The following is a 24,807-nucleotide window of genomic DNA, read 5'->3' on the forward strand; positions in this document are numbered from 1 at the left end:
CATCAATGTGCAGAAGTACCTGGATGTGTACCTTTTATTACCAACTTCTCAAGATGAACTTTCCTTTTTCATTAATGCAAATTAGTTGTACAAAGCCGTTTTGTTGCAAGATTGACACATATGCTTATGGTGTAATTTATCAACTACTTCAGTAGATATTTTCTACTAACCACACCAATGGTGTGTTTCCCATAATCACCTGCACTAGGCCCCCTTCACCTCCCACCGCTTTGCAGTTTGCTCACTTCCTGTGATTTCTTTTTGTCATTAATGGCCAGAGTAATCCAAGGCTTATTTCATTGGCAGGCCAAGTGTTATAATTGAGAAGATATTGAATGCAGGTCTGATGATCTTAAGGATCTTTTAATATTCTGTGCTATTCTGCTTTGTGTATTGAGAGCCCTGATATACTGGTCATGTGATGACAATGTTTTCGGTACATAATCACTTCAACTACAAAAAAAAAATACTCACTAGTGAAGTATATTACTGTCATTACATGAAGAGGAGCCCCAAAAGGTAGTGGTTGCAAAGAGTGTCTAGATTTGACAAGGATATTTAGGGCTGATATAATTTCTTTAGCTACTGGAATGCTAAGTGTAGTTCCTAGAATTTGCCTCTGTTCCCTTGACAGTAAGGAAATTTGTCTTAGATGATCTATTACCAGAAGAGACTTTATGCTTGAAAAAAGAAATCTAATAATCTCCCTAACTCTAGAGATTTCCAGAATTTTGTAAGTCACTGAATTAGTTCTACTGCATTTATTTGGATATCCAAAACAGATCTATCTGATGGTTTCCAAAGACATTTAAATTCTTCATGCTCTCCCTTTTCAGATGTAGCCAACCAAATTCCCACAGTTTCTACCCCATCTTTTTGTCTCCTTACTAGACATCTAACAAATTTCAGAAACTGAAGAATTCAGTTGTATGTATCATAAAAGAGAGAGCCTGAGATTATGGTTATTTATTTACTTATCGAATTATGATTTGCTGAACCCCAAACTATTAGAGCTTTTACATTGCAAAACCCCTTCATGTCTCAATGGAGTGCTTCATTCCTGTTCCTAACAGCTGTTTGGTCTGGTCATCACCTACCAACAGAGGGATCTGCTGAAAGTTAGGCTTAATTTGCATTGCGAGAATTTCGCAATTCTCTTTCTAACAAAAAAATACACTTAATCTTTCAGAGCCACTCATCTTCCCATAAAGCTTCGGGAAGTCCACCAGCAGCACAATGAGCCAACGCATTCCCTTGCAGGGTTCAGGGAAGAGTAATTGTTTAGCCCTGGTGAGTAATACAGTGATGGTATGAGGCAAAAAAGCTCCTGCAAATGTACACCCCACCCACTGAGACGCTTCCCTCAGCACCTCCTCCTCCTCCTCCTACATCTCCATCATCTGCACCCTAAGGCTCCATTGTCTATGGGAGCTGTTTCACCCTTCTGGAGGGAAGCAGATCCATCTCTGAGTGGTTTCAGGTTATTTTTCTCTCCTAATGAATACCACACACATGACTTTTGAAGGTGCGTGGTGGTGCTAGGAATGAGTAATAACGAGGGAGGGTTGCAGTGGAGGTATAGTAAATAGATCTGGCACAGAAACAATGCTGTCTGGTTTCAGGGAGTTTTTTTCTTTTTGTTTTGTTTTGTTTTGTTTCTGGAGTGGCAGTGTGCTGTGGTTTGGTGAGGTGGCCTGCTATTCAGTTTCCTCAGCTTTATCATTCACATCCTGACACACTCGCAGATGTAACTCCTGAATCTCCGTTGTCTAGTCTACCAAATGGAGACAATATTGTCTGTGTACCTTTCAGGGTGATGGAAAATGGGCAACTAGGATAAAAGGGAAGGCATTGCTAGGCTTGATTTAACTTTAAATGCTTCTTCATTTCTTTTGTAAGTTTTAGTTTAAGGTCCCTTTATTGAACATGTTCCCTCAACAAGCCACCCAGGGAGCATCCGAATTGGAACTTGCATCATCCTAACAGATGTTTTTCTTGGAATCAAGCCCCACTAAAACTTAATTCCTTTCAACAAACCTTTCTTGAGCAACTACAATGATCTGAATACCTATTAACTCATAAAATCTGGGAACATTTGGGTGGGGTTGGGAGAGATGGGAAAGAAGATGGAAGGTATGCCATTGATCAGATGCATTGAACTTGTAAATTGATACGCTGAGTTAAAATCCCTTTGTACAACTATGTAAAGATAATAATAAAAAGTATGGGCCACTTAAGGGCCTCATTTAATTTTTCTCAATGGTGGCAGGGAGGAGGCCCATAAAATCTGCAATTAAGAGGGAAATTAAAGAAAGCAATGTTGAGAAATTTATTTTTTCTAGAAAAAATATTAATATGGCATTTGGATTAGCTTGCTATTGTACTCTGAGCTTTATCTTTTTGAGAAGCCAAAGCCATTTCATTTAGACCACAAGAAAATTCTAGGATAAATTCTAAAGCACAGTTCTTGGAGGTCACCAATATTTTACTCTCAGAATAAACGCTTCCATAGTCAAATGTGTATTTGTAACAATGAACCCAGACCTCAGGAACCTGGCTGGTGGGGGTAAGAAAGGAGATTTTGTTCAAAACTATACCTTAACTACTAGCCAGGCAACATGGAATTGTTTGTTCATGATTGTACTTTCAAATATTTTAGAGAAAATGGTGGAAAAATAAGACAAAGTTTATTTGCAAAAAGGGTTGCGTTATTTTAAATATTCTTTGAGTTTATGTTCTATGAAAAGCCTTCAAAAGACTTAAATTAACTTAGCAATGACAACATCCATATTCATAAAGAGTGGCTAAGGGGATGGAGCTTTGGAACCAAACCTCCTGCATTACTCATGTGGATTAACACCAAAAGTGTATGAGTGTGGGCAGCTGATTTCATTTAACCACTGTCTTGGTTTTTCCATCTGTGAAATAGGGATCAGCTTTATTGTCTCAGAGGGTGCTTACATGAATTATAAAGGATAATGCCTGTACATAATGTCTGGCATATTTGCTGAATAAATGGTAAGTACTGTCATTTTATGCAAATGTGTAAAGAAGCTAATTTTAGTAACAAAACAAGCCTACTCATTTGGGAATCAGTTCTGTATCATTTACTCGGATACTCTTTAATGTGCACATCAAACCATAGACTATCATTCAGTAATACGTTTTACCCAAGTGTATGCAAGAATTTTCTCATCGTTGCTTAAATTCCTTAAAACTCCTTCTTTCCTCCCTCCCTACCTTCATTCATTTTGTTCTTCCTTCCTTCCTTCTTTCCTTTCTTACTTTCTTTCTTTCATCCCTCCTTCCTTTCTTCCATCATTCTGTCCCTCCTTTCTTTCTTCCTTTTCCCCTTTCTTCTTCTTCCCTCCATCACTTCCTCCCTTCCTTCTTTCCTTGGCTAGACCTTTAGCTTTAGATTATAAGACACTTTCACAAAAATCATCAGAATAATTTTAAGACAATCCCAATTTGTTAATTTCATTGAACTTTTAAGTTGCTATTCAAATAATGCTGTTAACATACTTACATGCATTTGCAAAAAAATCTAATTTTTCTAATTACCAAATTTATTTTGGAATTTTTTTCTTTACTAATCTAGATCTGATGTTGTAATTCCAAGGTCAGCACATAATCCTCTCCAAAATACTTTTCTTGTAGATAGTATAGTTTCATCATTATTTCTTTGCTTTACTTTAAAACAAATATTTTATTCATGTAATATCCATAAAATAGCTGTAAAAATTCACATAAACCAATTAGCAGAATAATACAGACCCAAATCTAATTATTTAAATAATTTCTTTTGCTCCTAAAAAGAAATAAGTACCTGAGTTTGAAAAGTAAAAGCAACCTTATTTTTGAATTTTTCTCTTGCAAAGTAAAAAGTGTACCGACATAGTATATGGAATTGTATAATTGAAAGGTTTAGAAACAGCATAAATTTTACAGAGAGCATTTAGAAAATTTCTGTGCAGAACATTTTTTTATTTTTTAATCTTTTAGAGACATTTTACATATTCAAGTGTGTGTAAACAAACAAAACACCTACTTCAAATGTTTTGAATAGAAAATGTAGCTTCACTTTGTAAGAAAAAAAGCAAAAAGAAGTCTTGAAAAGCATCTTGGTGGAGTGTAGACATGTGAAACACAATTCCACTAAACCTCCTTCTTCCTCCTGCTTTTCTGGGTTATCACAGGGACTCTACTCTGATGTTCCGAACGGTCTTGTGCCCCTAGTCTGCATTTATTAGCCTTGCATTCTCATTTCCTTTTCTCACCTTGCTTAAAAAGATTTAGTAGACATTACCACAAGTCCATTGGCACTCAAGTTGCAATGGTCATGGCTGACATCATCTAAGCCTGTAGAGTTGGTGTTGTTCTCTGGCTTGGAGACTCCTACAGTTTAACTTTAGCCAAAGAAGCTAAACCAGTGCATGCCCCAGAGGAATGCTCGTAAGAGTACCTTGAAAATTCTAGGTCTTGTCAAAAATAACTCTATGGAGATATCTGACCTTGAGCACACTTTCAGTCAGTCTTTTCTTATAGGTATAACAGAAATAGACTTCAAAGGAGAAAGTTAGAGCTCCATGATAAAAAGGAAATCTCTTCCCTACATTAGCTGTTCAGAGAGAATTTGATTACAAGTGTGCTAGCCTGCTGAAGAAATTATCTTTGACCAGATACTTTATTACTAGAGAGAGGCTTTGCAGATGGAATTGAAAATGGTGGCCTGATTTGATCAATGAGCTTTGATAATCCTCTATTCTTTGTGAAGAGTGAGCTGGATTGAATGAGAAATACTTGAAGATACTAAGGAGTGCCTTCCAGAATGTATATAGAATTAGAGACAACTGTTTCAGATATTCATCTTTGTGTCGTTGGAATAATTCCAGTTACTTGGCTTAGTAGATCCATTAGGATGGGGCTCTTTGTGTAAATGAATAAGTAAATGAATACAAGTAAGCAAGATACAAGAATATTTTGTTAAAGTCAGTGACCATGGATGTGGTCACTGAGGAGACACTTAAATCTTTATGGGATATGAAGTCTCCAGATCATCTCCAAAAGCAATAGGAGAATTTGAGTTGGTGGTGAGGAATCAGGATGGAAGAAAAGGTTGAATCCTGATGGCAGACAAATCCGGGACTAAAGTGTTACTGATTTCATGAATGTGGACATTATTGTGATAGAAATGGGAGCAAGGTAAGACAAGAGTTCATGAAGACAAATGAAAAATACTGTCGTAATTCAACTTAGAAAAGACAGGGCTTGAAATAGGGGGAGGGAACAAGAAAATTAAGCAGAATCAGCATCTTAATGTCCTTTTAATTGCCTTTTACAGGGACAGAAATCTTGGAAAGATAAAGAAAGAACATCTTACAACAAGGACTCCAGTTTCATTTTTTGGTGAGATTATTATGGTTTTATTTGTTTCTACACATCACTGAGTTTTTACATATATAAACCATCAGCCACTTGGGTAAATTATTAGTTAATATCATTTCTATCATCTAAAAAGAATGATCATCTAATATTCTGGGGGGGAGAGATAAATAATATCCCCAGAGACATAGGAAAGTTTGGAAATTATCTGAGTTTTGTTTTAACTAAAGACTATGAGGTTACTGCCTGGGAGATGATGAAAATGGAAGATGAAAGCCAGAACACAGAGAGTTTTGGTAAGAAAGGTGATGAGATCAGTATTTTACATATGGACCCCAAGTCACCCATTGGGAGGGAATGTGCTGTTCCCTAACATGGAATTAGAAATTGAGAGCAAAATATCTTGAGAGTGAGTAGGATGCACATTTGTGCATCTTCTGCTTAGAAGTGTGAAATTTAAACCTCTGAGTATTGTCAATAGTGCTCAGGACAAAAAATATGGTTTACAAAGACAGCCTAAAGGAAAATTTGTGTGGATGCCTTCAATTAAAGACTCAACAAGGAACAAAATAAAACAGCATGGAGAACAGCCAGACAAGTGGGAGGTGAGGCAAAGAGAGGCTAATGTCATATCTGACAAGAATTACAAGGAAGACCCATATGTTGAAGAGGGTCACATGTTACAGGAGATCAAGTGCAATCCAAACTCAAGTGCAGTTGCTGAATTTAGCATAATTAGTAGATCAGTGATGAGATTTGTGAATGCTGTTCCAATGAGCTGCAGAGAAGCAGTTTGAGCAACTTAGTAGGTAAGATTTACAAAGGGAAAATGGGATTACTAGTTAAAAATAAGATTGAAAATAATATGAAGTAAGTCAGACCCAGAAAGACAAAGGATGTCTGTTTTCCCTTATATGTGGAATCTAGGTTCAGCTTATAAACTTATAAGTAAATATATAGGATGGTACACAAGTATATAGAAATATATTAATTGAAATATGGTAAATTCAAGGGAGAACTTAACTAGCATAATTCCTTAGAAAAGCAAAATCAAAGTTAAACAAAATAAATACCAGGAAGTGGGTACTTGAAAGGGGTGGGAGGGGGTCAAGGGTAAAGGGGTAGATAAATAAAGAGAAGAGGGGAGGACACAATCAAGAATTCAATGTATACCCTATAAAATTAAGAAGAGTGATGGAAAAGGGGGTAGAGGAAGGATGAGTGAGAATGTGGAAAGGGATGACATTGATCAAGATACATAATATTCATTAAATGGCAACTCCTTTGTACAATTACTTAAAGATAATAAATAATATGTAAGATACATTTTAATAATAATTATTATATTTTAGATGTACATAAAATACTATGAATATTGCCATTCACTTCCCTCTGGGTACTGGTTAAGGATACTTCGTGAAACCTTCAAAAATATTAGTGCATTTTACATCCATATGTCAATGTGTGCCCACATACGTGCAGACTCATAGTTTAGTAAATGCATTCAGACTCTGGTAAAGAGCTCATGCTCACCCAATACTTCTGTGTTCCCCTGTTTGTTTTTCCATTCCCGTGGTTAGGTCACGGTCATGTAACAAGTCATGAACAAGAGATTTGACTCCTTCTAAACCCGTACAGTTAGGAACTGTGATACCTATCCCGTACATCCCCTGAAACATGAAGTCTTGCTGAAGAAACTGAATTTGTGAAAAGAGAAAAAGACAAAATGATTACTTTCTCCTCACCAAGAGTCAGAAGGCACAGGGATCTTAGGACCAACAACCACAAAGTTTAAAAGATTCCCAAATATATGATTCCTTATTATCCTTTCATTAAGACCATGTTTGAAAGTGCTAAACAATAGCCATTAGGCCAAAGGGACCTATAGGCATGGATCCTTTATTCAAAAACGTTTATGTCAGGAAATGTTCATAATGCAATCACTATTGTTTTCTGACAACATGTTTTCAGAAAACATGTAGACAACATGTTTGCTGACAACAAATCAGAATAATGTTCAAACACTTTCCAGGACAATATCTGAATGGCATATACTCTTTTTAAATATTTTCTTTTGTTCAAATTACATATGGAAAACATCTATTTAGACATCGATTTTGAATTAACACCTTTGAAAACACAAGTAAAAAAAAGCATGACTTTTTCTTTTTTTAGTCCTTGCATAATTTTTTAATAATATCAATTAACCTATTCAAGTGACTCCTTTCTCTCTCTTTTCCAATTCTCTTGTTTTTTCTTATAAATATTTTTAATTACCATATGAGAAAGATCGAGTGGGTGGGTTTAACAAGGGTATATTGGATGTGTGGAAAATAACACATTGGGGGTGATTTTATTTTGGAGAAAATATATTTTCTGTATCGAAGGCAACTGCAACAAGAACCAAGAACAAGAGCGAGGCAGAAGGCCAATATGGCTCTGGTGAGCAGGGGACAAATTGGTTTCAAACCAAAACTTAAAAAAAAATAAAATAGAAGGAAATTGTAGTTCTGCGCCTTCACTTTTTCATAGCAGAGCCGATATTTCCCCATTGGTGGCCACCATTTTTGCATAGGAACAGATCCCGTTATTGAGCTATGGGTGAATGGCTATTCTCACATCTGCCTACATGCCAATGAAATTAGGTCATCTAGAAAAGTAACTGAGGCTATTCTTGGCCTCCAGATTGCAAAAATATTGTGTGTGCACAAACAAGTTTCCGGAGTGTTTCTTGAAACACTGAGTAGGACAATGGTAACAATAGGGATTGCTAGCACTTATTAAGATCTAGTTATGAGTCATGCAATTAAATTGGTTTAGACCGGTTTATATTCAGAATAACTTTACATATAATGAAATTATTTTGACATCTTTTTGACTGAGGAAAGTATAGTTTGGAGGGTTCAGGCCCATCTGAAGGCAGAGACTGAGTACAGCAAATCTAAGATTTGAACCACAGTTCAGATCTGTATTTACAAAGCACTGTCCAAGAGATTCATAAAGCTCTTATTGCCACAAAAGGAAATGCTAAAATCCACATGGACAAAAGTTGATTTTTCTCCTTTCTCCTTTGACATGTATATATATTTTTTTTCAGCAATATTATGCCTATGTTTCAATGTGTATTAAATTTTCCTCTCAGGGTAGCCTCCACATCTTTTCTTTAGCAAAGCAACCCCTGTCTCTCCCCAGGAGAGCAGCAAAAGGGGCTATCATGCAACCATCACAAAATGAGAACTTGTAAAGAACTCATGAGGAAAAATTCCTTGTAAAAAGCTTGTAAAGGAAGGTACACAAATTGCTCTGTTTTCTCCTTAGAAAGGAGCACCATGAACTCTGTGAAGATTAAAATATACAGAGAAGACCAAAGGGAAAGAAAGAAACCAAAGGAGAGGGAGAGAAAGGATTTTTGTAAACAAGCAGGAACAACACATGTGGTTCCAGAATGCAATTAAACACGAACAGCTCCCTTGGAACTGACACATGGATGGAAAGCCTAAATAGAACAATGCCAGGCTCATATTATGTTTTAGATCCAGATGACAGCTCTCAATTGATAACATGATAAAAAAAATCACAACAGATTAACAGTATGACTGTATAAAAAATTTCTAGTACTGAGTCTGAGTAACCATTAATAATAGCTTATTATGCTATTGTTTCCTTCCACCAAAACAGCAACAGCAACAACAATAATAATAATAAAAATTCTAAAAATTCTGAGCTGAGCACTAGTGGCTCATAGCTGTAATCCTAGCTACTTAGGAGGCTGAGATCTGAGGATCATGGTTCAAAGCCAGCAACTACAGGAAAGTCCATGATATTCTCATGCTAGTTAACCAGAAAACAAATTGGAAGTAGAGTTATGGCTCAAGTGGTAGAGCCTCAGCCTTGAGAGAAAAACCTAAAGGGTGAGTACCTAGGTACTAAATTCAAGTCCTAGTATCAGAACACAAATATTCTTTAAAAGACAGAAATTTTTTCAATGAATTGCTATATCACATAATATATCATGGCTATAATATTTTTCAAGTGGTCTAGGACAATTATTTTTACTAAAAAGTTTAATCTATGTTCATATACAACTCAGTTAACATGAGATACTAGGTGAGAAACATTTATTCTTTCTAAATCCATTATTATAAGCTAATACTTCAGAAGCAATGAGGTGTGGATGACATTTGCATTTTAAGGGTTTTTCAAGGGTTAGAGACATTAAGCCTCACAAGTATATCAAAATGACAGCCTTATCCCAATGTAAGCCATCTTGCCCATCAGCAATAAAATCTCCACCTTTCCAGAACTAGAGAATGTGTTGAGCTCATAGACTAAACATTCAACAGTTGTATGCACTCAACATCTTTATGACTTTTGGAAGGGCCTTTGTAGAATCATCCTGCAACCAATTTATCTTCATGCTTCAAAGAATTCTAATTCAGAAGTGCTCCAAATGTTTGGAACTATTTTAAGATTATTTTTCTTCTGGAAGTTTAAATGTAAACTCCAACAAATGCTTTCTCAATAATTTTGTGCTGTTTTAACTAGCTGTTAAAAGTTCACCTTATGTTCAAACTATAGCTTTCAGGCTTAATTGCATTTTTACTTCTCCATTTATTCTAGTTTTGAAAACCTGTCTTCTTAATAGTATTCTTTCTCCTTCATCATGTGGTAGGTATGTTTGGATCAAAATGAGATACAGAGCGACCTGAATGTCCATTGGTTCTCATTATAAGGAGAGATCTGTCTTTGCTTTGTTCTAAAGAGACTGAAATAAATGGGAGATTAAGAAAAAACAGGTGCAGTAGAAACTTGCTCACTTGGGAATTTTTTTTTTTTAACCAACAGAACTGTTATTTCTGCCTACGTTCTCAGATGTAGCTAGCAAATCAGTCTTCATTTGCCTTTGTAGTATACTGTCTCTCCAGATCCACCCATCTACTGATACTGATACATGCCCTGTGGTCACTGGAGAAGAAGAGTGGCTTATGAGCCAAACCTCTCATCCTAGCTATTCAGGAAGCTGGCTTCCAGAGGATGGTGTTTCTAAGCCAGCCTGAACTGAAAAGCCCACAAGATCCCATCTCCAAGTCGACAGCAAATTGCCTGGAGATGTGGCTCAACATGCCAAGTGAGAAGCTGGAGATCCTGAGTTCAAGTCTCAGTACTGGCACAAAAGAAAAGAATGTCTTTTGTGAATTGCAGCGAGAGAATATCAGCCAGTGGACATTGTGTTTTGCAGGATAACCTGAAGAGTATTTCCTCCAGGATGTGTTGAAAGCATAATATTGTGGTCTATGTCTGCAAACAGAACTTAGAAAACTGGGAAGGAGGATTACAAGTTCAAGCCCAGCCGGAGCTTGATAATAGTGAGATAGTGAGATTCGCCTAAAAACAAAATAATTATCTTGTAGATAGATAAAAAGGATGAATACTCATTTAAATGAATTTTGAGGACAACAACTCCCTCTGGGCCTAGGTATCCAGAGCTTGCTCCGAGTGCCATTATAGGGAATTGGCCAGTGAGTTAACAGTGAGCATTCTGGCTTTGGGAAATGTGTTGCTTAGAGGCCCAAAGGGCTTGGTAGCCTGTCTCCCTAACAAGCTGAGCAAAATATTGACCTTTGTTTCTGTTTCTGATACCACCACAATCTCCTACTGGTATTGGACATGGGATGGGGTCAAGGTTTAGTGTGGGTGAGTGAGAGAGAAGAAAAAAAGGAGGGAGAAAGAAATACTTTTTAACTTCGTTATGAAAGTAAACAATCACGTTTATATATTTCTGACACCCATGACAATCATGAACAATGAAAGGTATATCTTTGTAGATGAGGACAGTATATAGCCTAAATACATATACATGCATGAACACACATATATACACACACTAAATTTATAAATGTGCATTATGCATACACATTATACATACATGGATATATACATGTGTGTACACACAGGTCAACACCCACTGATATGTATATGCACTTGCATATTCATATATACCCATGCATACATACATACATACACACATGTGTGTATGTATGTATGTATGCATGGGTATATATGGGTATATACATATATATGGGTATATATAATGGAAATAATTATTAAAACTATTAAGTAACAAATTAATTATATGAAACCCATTTAAGCTTATACTTAGCAGTACATTGATATTTGAGAGCATGAATATATTTTACCTTATGACAGTTCTGTGGCCTCACTAATACTCTTTTGACGGACATTTGATAAATTTTCATTAACTTGTACTATTTGGAAATCTGCAGTGAACATTTTTTCACCATTGTGAACTTGACCTCATTAGGTTGCATGGGCTAGATTTCCAGAAGTAGAATTAATAAATACTGTGAGTTTTTAAATTGTCAAATCATCTTCCAAGAATTTGTAATATAATTTCAATCCCAGAGCATCCCAATTTCTCTTACCTTTCTTTAATGTTTTCTTCTTTTACTGCCAAGGAATCAGGCACACATTTATTATGAATTATGCAGAAATAATGTTCTTTTTACTGGAAAATTTTGGCAGACACGAATCTTACCAAGTGAGAAAAATGAAAAACAAAAATAATTGAGCACTCCCTTTCTTCTTGACCCTTATTCATGGAGATTTAAGGCCTGTGGGCATTGGCATTCTAACTGGGCATTTTCTTCTTCCATTTCCTGCATTCATTCTTTTCCTATAGTCTTCACCAGACTGAAATTCAGGTGTCAGGGCCCAGAAATGTGATGGAAAATAATGAGTGTGGCAGAAAAGTAGTGCTAATGTAGAAAGATGAAATGCTTTATTAAACAGTACCCTAAAAATATGATCTACTCTCACTTGTAATTTGAAAAGTTAAATCCACACTCATTTGGTTTCTAGTGGACCTGATCATACTTTTGCCATTTGTATTTATTCTTAGTTGTAATGTCAATGTGTTGCTATAATATATAGGAACTTCCTGTGTAGTTAGGTCATTAACTTTTGTTGATCTTCAATGGTGCAAATTTCTTTTCAACTTTTATATACCTTCAATTTTTAAAAAGAAAATGTATTGTTTTTATTAAGGTGTTTTGTAGAGGCATTGCCATTTCATAAGTCAGGTAGAGAGCACATTCCTTTTGTTTTGATGACACTTCTTACTTTGCTTTACCCCATTTCTCCCCCTACTATCCCTGCCTACAATTTACATGGTTCATTTTCCACACTAAACAACATAACATTTGTACACTTTTTCTCCCTCCTTTTCTGGGTCACGTTTTACCCCCTACTAAAAGAAAAAAAACACAACAAAAACAAACACCACCACCATCAAAGGCAGCAAAAAAAAAAAAGAAAAAAAAGAAAAAAGAATGTTTTCATTTTCTGCAGTTTGTTTCCATAAATAGCATATTAAATGTTCAGAGAAGTTCCAACTTTGTGTTCCTCTCCTATAGTCCACATCTTTGTAAAATATTTTGTCTATATTATTGAATGTACCAAATTTTTCTTTTAAGCCTTCTCTCTTTACTATTCTTACGTGCTTTCTGTAGTCCTTGCTTTATAAGCTCATTTTCATCACACTTAAGTAATTGTCTATAAAAGATACTGACATGTCTACATTTATAATCACATGTATATGCATGTATAAACATATGTAACTTATTCTCCAAACAGAATCACTGTAATTTCCAAGAAGACATGTACTCTGTCTTTGGTGTTCATTTTCATTCACTAATCATAATACTTGTGAAAAATCCAGTGAGAGAATAACTCTTTTGCCTATTGTCAAGTTTTCTATGTGTCCCTCAGCAGCTCTGATTTTGGAAACTTAACCCCCAAACCCATAGGCTGGGGTAATTGGAGGTCTAGCCTTTGAAGGTAACTAGGAAAGGAAGAGGTCAGGAGGGTGAGGCCTCCATGATGGCATTATAACAAGATGAAGAATGTTTGTTTCTGTCTCATCATGTGATACCCTGTCCCATTTTATGATTCAGTAAGAAGGCCTTCACAGATGCGGAACAGATGCTAGCCTCATACTCTTGGGCTTTCTAGGCTACAGAACCGTGATGCAAATATACCGCCATTCCCCATAAATTACTAGTCTGTAATTGTTACAGCAATAGGAAATGGACTAAGGTACTTACTTAAATGCAATGAAGTTATCCCACATTATTTGTGGAGTTATTCCAGGCAGTTTTGATCAAGCACACTTAAAAGTATTTTTAAAATCAAAACAAAATGTCAAAAACAAAAATGTTTCATTTCCTCGTGTACATCACACAGCTCAGTTGATAAGGAGAAGCTCTTTGTCTCACGCTACCCACAGTCGCCTTTATTGAAAGGCTCTATGTCTTTGGTGGGAATTGAGTAACATGAAGGAGAAAAGGAATCAAGTATCCACAGAATTCAAGATGAAGAGCCTTAAATAAGAAAAGGAGTATTAATGTAAGTGACAAAAACATTGTGATCATAATGTAGCCTCCTCCATGTAATTCCACACTCTGGGTGCTCAGATCGGCTGTCCATACATTCAAATAGTTTTAGTAAATCTGAGTAATTTTAGAATGCGAACTCTAAGCCCTCTGAGAATCCATGACTTTTCCTCAGCGGTGATCTCCTTGGTACCATGTACCCAAGTGTTCACTACACTCCGGTTCAGAAAGACACTCCCTCATTTGATTATTTAAGCATGACTACAAATTCATGAATACACGGTAACAGCTCAGTAGAATATTTTAGGAAAATAGAAGCCTGGCAACTTAGAGCAAGAAGGTTTGGAGGAGCTTACTGAGTCGCGCTCAGACAGGCTTAACACTATCCTTGCGCAGCTACAGCGATCCCATCTTACCGGTTACTGGATCTGGGTGGTGTCTGAGCTACAACTGAAGGAGTGTCCCAAAAATCCATGAAAGGACTGGGGAACTAGACCTCGTGGTGAAGGGTTACCTGGCACAAAAAAATCCTCAAAAAGAGAGCAAGGAAAGTGAGAAGAAGGAAGAGCTCAGTCACCACTGGAAAAGCACTCCTTCACAGATGTGTTTGCGCGCTCTCTCTTACAGGTCTATTGATGATCTTCTGTGCCTTCATCATCTATCTCCTTCCTACCTGCTTCTCATCTTTATCTCCTGTCTGCTGTCCCCTTTAATATCCAATCCAGATAGGCTCTATTGGGCCTTATGAGGAATGTTTTTTTTTTTCTTCATAATATCTCTTCTCCACTCTGTTTCATCCTTGCTCTTTCTGACCTGCAAGGGGCTCCTTCTCTGAAGAAACAACACTGAGACTTAGAGACAGGGTGATTAGTACACTATTTTTCTTGATAAAAACAACTAGGTATAAAGAAAACAGGCATGCTGGCTCATATCTGCAATCCTAGTTACTCAGAAAGCAGACAAAGGGAAGTCCACAGACTCCAGCCTGAGTAGAAACAAAAGAAGAAAGAAGGAAGGAAGAAAGGAAGGAAGGAGCATGAAGAGAGGAAGGAATGGAGGAAGGAAGTGAGGGTGGAAGGAAAGAAAGAAATGAAGGAGGAATGGAGGAAGGAAGGAAAGAAAGAAGGGAGGGAGGGAAGGAGGAAGGAAGTAAAGAAGGAAGTAAGGGTGGAAGGAAAGAAAGATATGAGGGAGGAACAGAGGAAGGAAAGAAGAGAGAAGGGGAGGAAGGAAGGAAAGAAGGAAGGGAGGAGGGAAGGCGGAAGAGAAGGAGGAAGGAAGGAAAGAAGGGAGGGAGGGAGAGAGGGAGGAAAGAAGGGAGGGAATGAGGGAGGGAAGGAGGGAGGGAGGGAAGGAAAGAGGGAGGGAGTGAGGGAGGGAAGGAGGGAGGGAAGGAGGAACGAAGGAAGGAAGCAAGGCAGGGAGGGAGGGAGGGAGAAAGGAAGGAAGAAAAAGCAAAGGAAAGGGAAGGAAAATAAAGAAATGGAAAAAAGTGCTCACAGGGCTCATCTGGGCATCCAGCTACACAGGAAATGAATATCATTCAGGCTGACTTTTCCATGAGAATTTATAAAGTATAAATGAATGAATGTCAGGCCTGAGGTCAAGCTCAGGGTTGTGCTAGAGGTCGGAGGTTGAGTAGGGATTTAGAAGGATCCAGTAATACCTCCCATACCAAATGAGTCATATTACACTAGCCTGCTGCTTTGGCTCACTATGATTTTGGAGACTTTGAATTTTTGGTACAGGTGCTGCTATCATCAATCTCAGGATGTCAGTTATAAACTCACACATCTACTCCTTGGTAGTAAATTAGATATCTACACATGTCCTCTGAAATCTAGTAAAGGTTGGGCAAATACAAAAACAACCATGATGTCTTTATGGTTTTGGGAGTTTTAAAGTGCATCTCAGTTGAGCACAAATTAAATGTTAGTCCCACAGTCCCTGTACTCCTCTAAACCGACCTCTCCACCCAAGACCAATTTAATTCTCCCCTAATATGACCATTACAACACCTAATTGATGCCCACATTTGCACTGGGAAGCACTCTTCCTGAGAACATTTAATTCCATTGTAAACTCTACTTCCCCATTAAGAAGTTATAAAAGTTATGTAAATTTGCTCAGATTTATCCCAGAATGTGGCTGCCAGAGTATGTAATCTCCAACTTCTGTGAGGCTAAAGAGAAATACATCATTCTAAAATTACCAGTGGCATTTGACTAAAGAGTGAGATTCACATTGCCTAACAGAATACTTAAACTGTTGTCTCGGAAATCCTTACAGCTCGCTAACCTGAATGTCAAACTTCAGATTGTAATATGACTGCTTTAAAAAAAAAAACAAAAAAACAAAATAAACCACAAAATAGAAACCTGTGAAAATGTCGAGGTGTGACAGATGGGAACACAACACTTAAAACATATTCTTCCATTAGTGGTTTCGATATTCTCTTCCCATTCATAGCGTGTAGCAAGGTCTCGAAGAGTCACTGAAAAGTTGCTCAATATATTTAAAGGAGCAAAAGCACTGCATTAAAGATAACTAAGCCATTCCCCAACTAATAATAAACTAATACATGAAGAACAACAAAATAGTAGACTTCCCATTTGTATCTTAATTTTTGTATAATATTAAATATAATATTTAGCTAAAGACATGAATTTTATATAACCTTTTAACTGATTTTACACAAAGAGAAACAAAGTTTTATGTCATGGGTTACTGCCAAAAAGATAACCTTTGTTCAGTAAATTGTAAGCACCTTTGTAGAGATATAAGCTCTTCTAGTTATTTTTCTGGGGGGAGGGGTTTTTCTTTTTTGGTACTGGTGCTATATCCCAGCCACAAGCTCTTCTATTTACGAAGTGCTAAGGAGCCATACAGCTGTACCCTGACTTCACTTAATGTAACCCAAAGGCATTTCAACTACTGCTTTGGGTAGTTTTTGTTATTGTTTAATGACCTGCAGAGTCATGTAATATAAGATTCACCCTATGGATCTACTCATACAGGAAATCTTGTTATTTAACATTTCTTAATTTTCACCAGTTTTTTTTGTTTGTTTGTTTGTTTTTCCAGTCGTGGGACTTGTACTCTGGGCCTGGGCATTGTCCCTGAATGTTTCAGCTTAAGGCAAGCACTCTACCACCTGAGCCACAGCGCTACATCTCGTTTTCCGGTGCTTAATTGGAGGTAAGAGTCTCAAGGACTTTCCTTTCCGGGCTGGCTTTGAACCTCAGTCCTCAGATCTTAGCCTCCTGAGTAGCAAGTAGCTAGGATTATAGGCATGAGCCACCAGCACCTGGTAATTTTCACCAGTTTTAAGTACTTAAAGGGACATCATAGGGCATCATAGTTCAATCTGAATGATAATAACTTATTATTACTATCTTTAACAAAACTGAGGCTTGAAGTTAGGGCCTGGGCATTATCCCTTAGCTTTTTCCATTCAAGGTCCACTCCTGCCAGTTGAGTCAGTTTCACTTCCTGATATTTGGTGGCTAATTGAAGATGCGTCTCCCAGATTTTTCTGTCTGCACTGCCTTTGAACTACAGTCCTCAGATATCAGCCTCCTGCATAAGTAGAACTTTAATAGTGAGCTACCAGTACAGGATTTCAATCTGAATCATTCTTAATGTTCATTTGGCTCCTTTGGAACTGACACATGGACTAAGAGCCTCAATAGTCCAATGCCAGGTTCATATTATGTTTAGATCCAGATGACAGGACTCAATTAGTATCATGATAAAATTATAACACATTAACATTATGATTATTTTAAAAAAATCAAGAACTGAATTTAAGTAACTATTAATAATATTAATGCACTGTTCTGTTTCTTTCCTCCAAAACAACAAAAAAATGAGAAAAACAGTTTGAAAGATCTGAACTGAGCACTGGTGGTTCCCACCTATATTCCTAGCTACTCAGGAAACTGAGATCTGAGGATCGGGGTTCAAAGCCAGTCCAGGCAGTAAAGTCAGTGAGACTCTTATCTCCAGTTAACCACCAGAAAACCAGAAGTACTCCTGTGGCTCAAAGTGGTAGAGTGAGCAGAAGAGCTCAAGGACAGCTCCCAAGCCCTGAGTTCAAGCCCCACAGTGAAAAACAAACAAAAAAAAATGAGTAAAAACATTAAGGAGATAGAATAATAATTTTATATGTAGTCTCTTTTACAACAGTGACCACAGACTTAAATGCATCTTCATAATGGTTTATTCTATGTCATAATAATTCCAGATGTCTTTTTATAATCTTACATCTTGTGTCCTGATTCATAGTTTATACAAATTAGGGACCACATATGATAGAGTGGTTATAGTTCTTAGATTAGAGGAACATTTTATTCCATTGTTGATTTTTTTCTTTGTTTAGTTTCTCTTAGTGACAGGGCACTCATCATGGTAAGTAAAATAATAAATCTTGTCTTAGGAAATAACTATTGGAAGAATTCTAATAAAGATGTTGCCTCTCTTTATCACCAATTATTAGCTAAACAGATGCCCTGTGGTACATTTGCAATTCATACTTGCAATGGAAAGTGTTTGTGAAAGATATGCCTCATCTAGCCACAATGACAGTAGAACAAGGGCACTTGAGCCAGTTTTTTAACAAAAACAGAAGAAATTGTACTTCATATAAGGACTATAGTACTTTTTCAGGGATATAGAAAATATAGTTACCATGAAGGAAAGATGAAATTTAACACTCTCAGATGAAAAAGAAAATAAAAACTTACATCTTGTCTGTGATGGCAGTGTGCATCTGTCATCAATGTTGTGCTTTGCATGTGACAAGATGCCATGATCTCAGATGAGCAAATTACACACTGTATCTGTTCAAGCATGCCATACTACTCAACAGCTTCGCAAGAACTCCACATCTTTTAAGGTTATTTTAGAAATCATTAGTAAGTAGAAGATAATTTGTCAAAGTACTTTGAGCAAGTTCACCCCTCTATGATATTACCATGTCCTTACCCACTTTTTCCAGCAGTACTGTTTAATGGTTTTCATTATGCACTCTCTGTCTCTGTGTCTCTCTGTCTCTCTGTCTCTTTAAATACACACACACACACACACATACACATCTAATGTACTTCGATCATCTTTTCTCTCCATCTCCATCAGTATCTTTGCTTTTCCTCTTTACCACTTGATGTAATCAGGTCTGCTCTTCCCACATTTAACTATTTATCCTATTACTATTGTTATTGTTTTTACTTCCTTTTTTTGTCCTAGCACTAGGGCTTGAACTCAGGTCCTGGACACTATCTCTAAGCTTTTTACTCAAGACTACTACTCAACCACTTGAACCATAGCTCCAGTTCCTTATTATTGTTTTTGTAATCATCATCATCATCATCATCATCATCATCATCATCATCATCATCATCATCATCATCATCATCATCATCATTGTTTTAAGTTTAGATTCCACCAAAAAAAAAAAAGAATGGAAACATGTAATGTTTGGCTCTCTGTTCTAGGTTTATCTTGCTCAATGTAATGATATCCAACTCCATCCATTTTTCCTATAAGTAACAACATTTCATTTTTCTTTAAGGCTTGGTAATGCTCTGCTACTCCTCTATTTTGATAATACTTTCTTTATCCATGCATTGGTGATTATGAATCTTGGCTGAGAGCATAGCGTGGTTATTATGACCAGTGCTGTCACAAATACAGGTTTACAGGTAGATGCCTGTCTCTTACATTGATTTATAATAAGGTTATCAGGTTGGTCTATTTTTAGCTTTTGATGAATCTCCATGCTCATTTCCATTCAGCTTGCAATAGTCTATGTTCCTGCCAGCAGTGTGTGAGTCCTTTTTCTCTCACATCTTTACCAGCATTTCTTGTTGTTTGTTTTGAAAGTCATTCTGATTGTGGTGCCATGGGAATCCTGTTTAAAAATGATTCTTCATGTTTAAGTCTTCAAGAGTTTTCCCAATAGAATTTCATATAATACATGCCAAATGCTATATTTAGCTATTTTTAAATTCATGGTGGTTGCTTCTAACGTTACTTGTGTGAACGTGCGTGCATGAGCACGTGAATGCTTGCCAATACCATGGTTTTAATTCAGGGCTTTGAATGCTCAATGAACTTACTTTGCTTGCTCCTGCCTGCTGCTTTGCCACCAGAGCCATGTTTCCTATCCAGCATTTTTCTGGTATTCGAAGGTAGAATTTGATGGACTTTTCTACCCTGTCTAGCTTTGAATTTCAATCCTTTGACCTTAGCCTTCTGAATAGCTAGGATTACAGGCATGAACCACAGTTACACAGGGCACTCATCATGGTAAGTAAAATAATAAATCTTGTCTTAGGAAATAAGTATTAGAGTCATAAAAGACTTATGTATCTAATCAGTCATAAATATTATATACATGGCACCTTTGAATGGGATGATTACTGAATTAGAGAAACATGTACAATGAACATATAGTAAATATACTATATGATTACAAAATATTTCCTATGTTTCTAGTTTTTCATAATGAAATTAATTACAAAAATTGTCAAGGTGGATGAGAATTCAGAAATCAGATTGTCTACAAAATAATTGTCTGTATGTCTTAAATAGTGCCTAGAAAATGAAATGAAGGTCAGGTGCCAGTGGCTCATGCTTGTAATCCTAGATGCTCAGGAGGCTGAGATCTGAGGATTGAGGTTCAAAGACAACCCAGGCAGTAAAGCCCATGAAACTTATCTCCAATTAATGACTAGAAACCTGGAAGTGCTGCTGTGGCTCAAGAGGCACAGTGCTAATCTTGACCTAAAGAGCTCAGGGACAGCACCCAAGCCCAGATCAAGCCCCACGACCAACAACAACAACCACAACAAGAAAATGAAATGAGGAAGTGGCGCTATAGTTCAAGTGGTAGAGTGCTCGCCTTGAGCTGAAGAGCTGAGGGACAGCACTCAGGCCCAGAGTTCAAGCCCCATGACCGACAAAAAAAAAAAAAAAAAAAAAAAAGAAAATGAAATGAAGGATATCCATGAATAGCCTCAAATTGTTCTGGCCTGTGAGAAGAAAAATCACAACTCTTAAACTACAAGATTTGTGAAGATAGGAGAAACTGGAGAAGCAAGACATGTTTTCAAAGACAAAAATGGCTATGATAAAATTCCAGTTCTTTTCTAAAAATGATATATAGAATGAATGATAATGCAAGGAAACTTAAAGTGGTCGATAGGAAGGAAAGACTGAAGATGAAATGATGGAATTGTTTCTGTCCATTTTAATCACACTAATCTTACTAAGGTAAATTAAAACTTAACTTCTCACATTTCTAGAGGCTGGGAAGTTCAAGATTTCACACTGGCAGTTTCTTTTCTGTGTCTGGTGAGAGCCTCTCCTGCTTCATAGACGGTGGCTTCTCATTATGCCTTCTTCATATGGTAGAAGAAGCAACTGAGTTCCTTCAGGTCTGTCTTACAGAAGTCTGATCTCATTGTCAAGGGCAAAGCCCTCAGACCTAATGGTTCCTGAAAAACCTAACTCAGAACGGCATTATCTCGGGATATAGGATTTCAATATATGAATTTGGATGTGCTGGGGAGATACAAACATTCACACTATCACAAAAATTATCTTCAAGTTTCATTTGTGAAATAAAAGTTTATATTATATAAAAAAGATTGCTATTGCTACAAAATGAATAAGGAAGAAAACTCTTACCATATTGTTCTAAGCTGTTCATTTTATTATTATTAAAACTATATGTTGTTGTAGAAAGATCATAAGATCAATGTAACTAAATAAGTAAGTCTAGAAATACATACACATTCATATATATATACACAATAATAATTATATAATTAGCATATATTTGTACATATTATCTATCATATATACATTTTATGTGTATAGTAACAGTCATAATGAATATGTTGCATATAAGTTTTTATATTAAATTTTTGTAAGTCTATATAATAGATATATGAAAAAATGCAAGATTGTTTTATATATAGATATCTAGATTTAGGAAGTAGGTAATAGAAGAATACCAGACTTTGGTGAAAGAGTGTATACTTCAATAGATATCATGGAAAATAGAATTTATGAACTAAAAATTTGTCCTATCATTCTTTTCTTTATTACATTTCAAGTAAACAATTAAAAAGATGAAACCACACATAATGGGATACATCAAAGTTACATGGGAGTCAACTAAAAGTTTGAAAATGCTCAAAGGTAGAACAATTTAAGCACCAAAAAATGATAGCATTAGATTAGAACCCAAGTATAAATAAATATCCATGAATCCAAGAAATAAAAGACTGGATAAACAAATAGGAGGAAAAAAACAAATCACCCACGCTGATGACACCAATTATTCATGTAGCTACTTGGTCCTCAAGGAGGTAGAAAATAATACCTCACCCAGAGTTAGTAGAGACTAAACATAGTAGTATCTTTTCATAGACTACAGCATGGCAAAAGATGAAGGGTAGGTAAGGAGGAACTTTCAAGTGAGGAAATTTGACAACCACCACCTCAGTCAGGTGGTCAAATTCAACATCAACAATGCTACAATATACCTTGGATAGGATGCCATGTGAGTGGCCCTTTAACTCAGTGTTTCCTCCAAACCCATAATCACAGCCTAATCATGAGAAAAACATCACCCAAGTCTGATGGAGAGACAATCTATAAAATACCTGACAAGTACCTTTAAGGACTGTCGGGGTCATCAGAAATAGGAAAACCTGAGAAATTGTCACCGGTAGAAGGCTCAGGAGTTGACATGGCTAATGGTATGGGGCATCCTCTGCAGGTCAGAAAAAGGACGAAGGTAAAATCCATAACAAGATAAAGTATGAATTTTAGAGATGATATTAAATATAATTGTAACAACTCTCCATTCTCCTGCAATGTGTTAATGGATGGAGACATTGGTATGGATTATTTGGATTATATGGGATTATTTGGATTATATGGATTATTCTGTGAACAATATTTGCAAATTTTCTGTACATTTAAATCTGCTCCACAATAAAAAGTTTATATAGAAATTAAGCCAGGCACATTGCGCACATCTGTAATCATAGTACTCAAGAATCTGCGGAAAGAAGATCTCAATAGCAAGGCCAGTCTGGTCTTGTGAAATCTTATGGTGAATATCAGAAAAATAACATTATTATTGGCATTAAAAGGATTTCATTATTGTTATTACTGTTATTGCCATTCTTACTGTTATTATTATAATTACAATAATAATTACTGTTGTTTGTGCTGGTATTAGTTCTTGAACTCTGGGCCTAGATGCTGTCCCTTAGCGTTTTTGCTCAAGGATGGTGCTAAATCACCTTAGTCATAGCTCCATTTCCAGCATTTTGATGGTTAAAGGATATAAGAATACTATGGACTTCCCTGCTGGGGCTTGCTTCAAACTGTGATCCTCAGCTCTCAGCCTCCTGAGCAGCTAGGATTACAGATGTGTGCATATTTTAAAAAATCATATTAAATTATGTAAATAGCTTTGCATCTTATAAATTTTCCCCTTCTGAGAGTTTCACTAGACCTTTGCATGAAAGTCCAAATAAGCTTTTCACAGGAGAAACAAAACCAGGGCTTTTCACATACTAGGTAAATCCTGTTTAGGAGTGAGCTACAGCCCCCACCAACCTTAATTCCAGCTTCCATCTTTAGAAGAGTCTATTTATGGACATTTCCATCAGTAAACGTTCAAAGAAAAGCCAAAATAGTGAAACTATTTTGCACTTTCCAAACCTCAGAAAACACAGGAGGAATTATGTACTGTGTCTGTAAGTGTAATGCCATGATTAAGAGTTTTCCTCTGGAACTATATCCAAATAGAAGCCAGGTGCCGGTGGCTCACACCTGTCATCCTAGCTAATCAGGAGGCTGAGATCTGAGGATCACAGTTCAAAGCCAGCAGGGGTAAGAAAGTCTCCATGAGACTCTTCTCTCCAATTAACCACCTAAAAATAAAATAAAATAAAATACCAAAAGTGGAGCTGTAGCTCAAAGCAGTAGAGTGCTAGCCTTGAGCCGAAGAGCTCAGGGACAGTGTCCAGGCCCTAAGTTGAAGCCCCACAATGGAAAAAAGTAAAAAAGGATGACTGCATAGCAAATAGAAAGTTTTAGAAAGCTGATCTGATACATCTACAAATCTAAAATAGACCTTTTATTGCAAATACAAATGACAATTGACTACTGTCTCTAAGGCACACAAGCAGGAAAAAGATATTAAAAACCATGAGATGAAAACTAATGAGATTATATTCCTGACTAGTATCTTTTCTTTTAACTTGAAACTTGAAGAGCATAGTGAATAAAATTTGACTGGATAGAAATTGCTAATGTATTTTAAGTTCTCAATAAATAAATAAATGTGTCAAGGAAATTGTAATAGTTTATGTAGCTAACTATAAAAACATAGGCCCTTATAGATAGTATACACAAATCTTTTATATTCTTATGGATTCATAGCAATAAATAACTAAAACCATATTTGTGGGAGAGGGTTTTTCTCTGCTCCCTTTGGGTGAACTTCTAGTAAATGGTTCTAAAACAGACTATAAACCAGTTAATTTGCCATTTAGATAAAAGAATATTACATTTCTATTTTTGAAATAGGCAATTAGTATGGTATGAAGGACAAACATCTATTAGTTTTCTCTTTTTACAGAGTTTAAAATATTAGTAGGAGATAGACATATTTCTCAAAACATTAGGAAAAATATCTAATAATTTTGAACATAGAAAGTTTACTCAGTAAATCCTTACTCTAAAATTGGTTTCTTATTCCATTATCTGAGAAAATTAGTATCATGAGAAAGAACCCTTGAGTTACCTAAATAATTTGGCATTCAGTGTCCTAGAGAGAGGAAGTATCTGTAATAGATTCCTCACTTCGATTCAGGCATGTCCTTCATCTGAGAGAAAGAAAACAACACAATGTATCCCCAAAGAGAGGGATAGGCAAGGAATATAATGTTATTGGTTTTTTTCCCCTACACATTCTTACATC

Source organism: Dipodomys merriami, unplaced genomic scaffold (assembly GCF_024711535.1).
Source record: "Dipodomys merriami isolate MVZ:Mamm:240054 unplaced genomic scaffold, mDipMer1.0.p SCAF_1, whole genome shotgun sequence".
NCBI lineage: Eukaryota > Metazoa > Chordata > Mammalia > Rodentia > Heteromyidae > Dipodomys > Dipodomys merriami.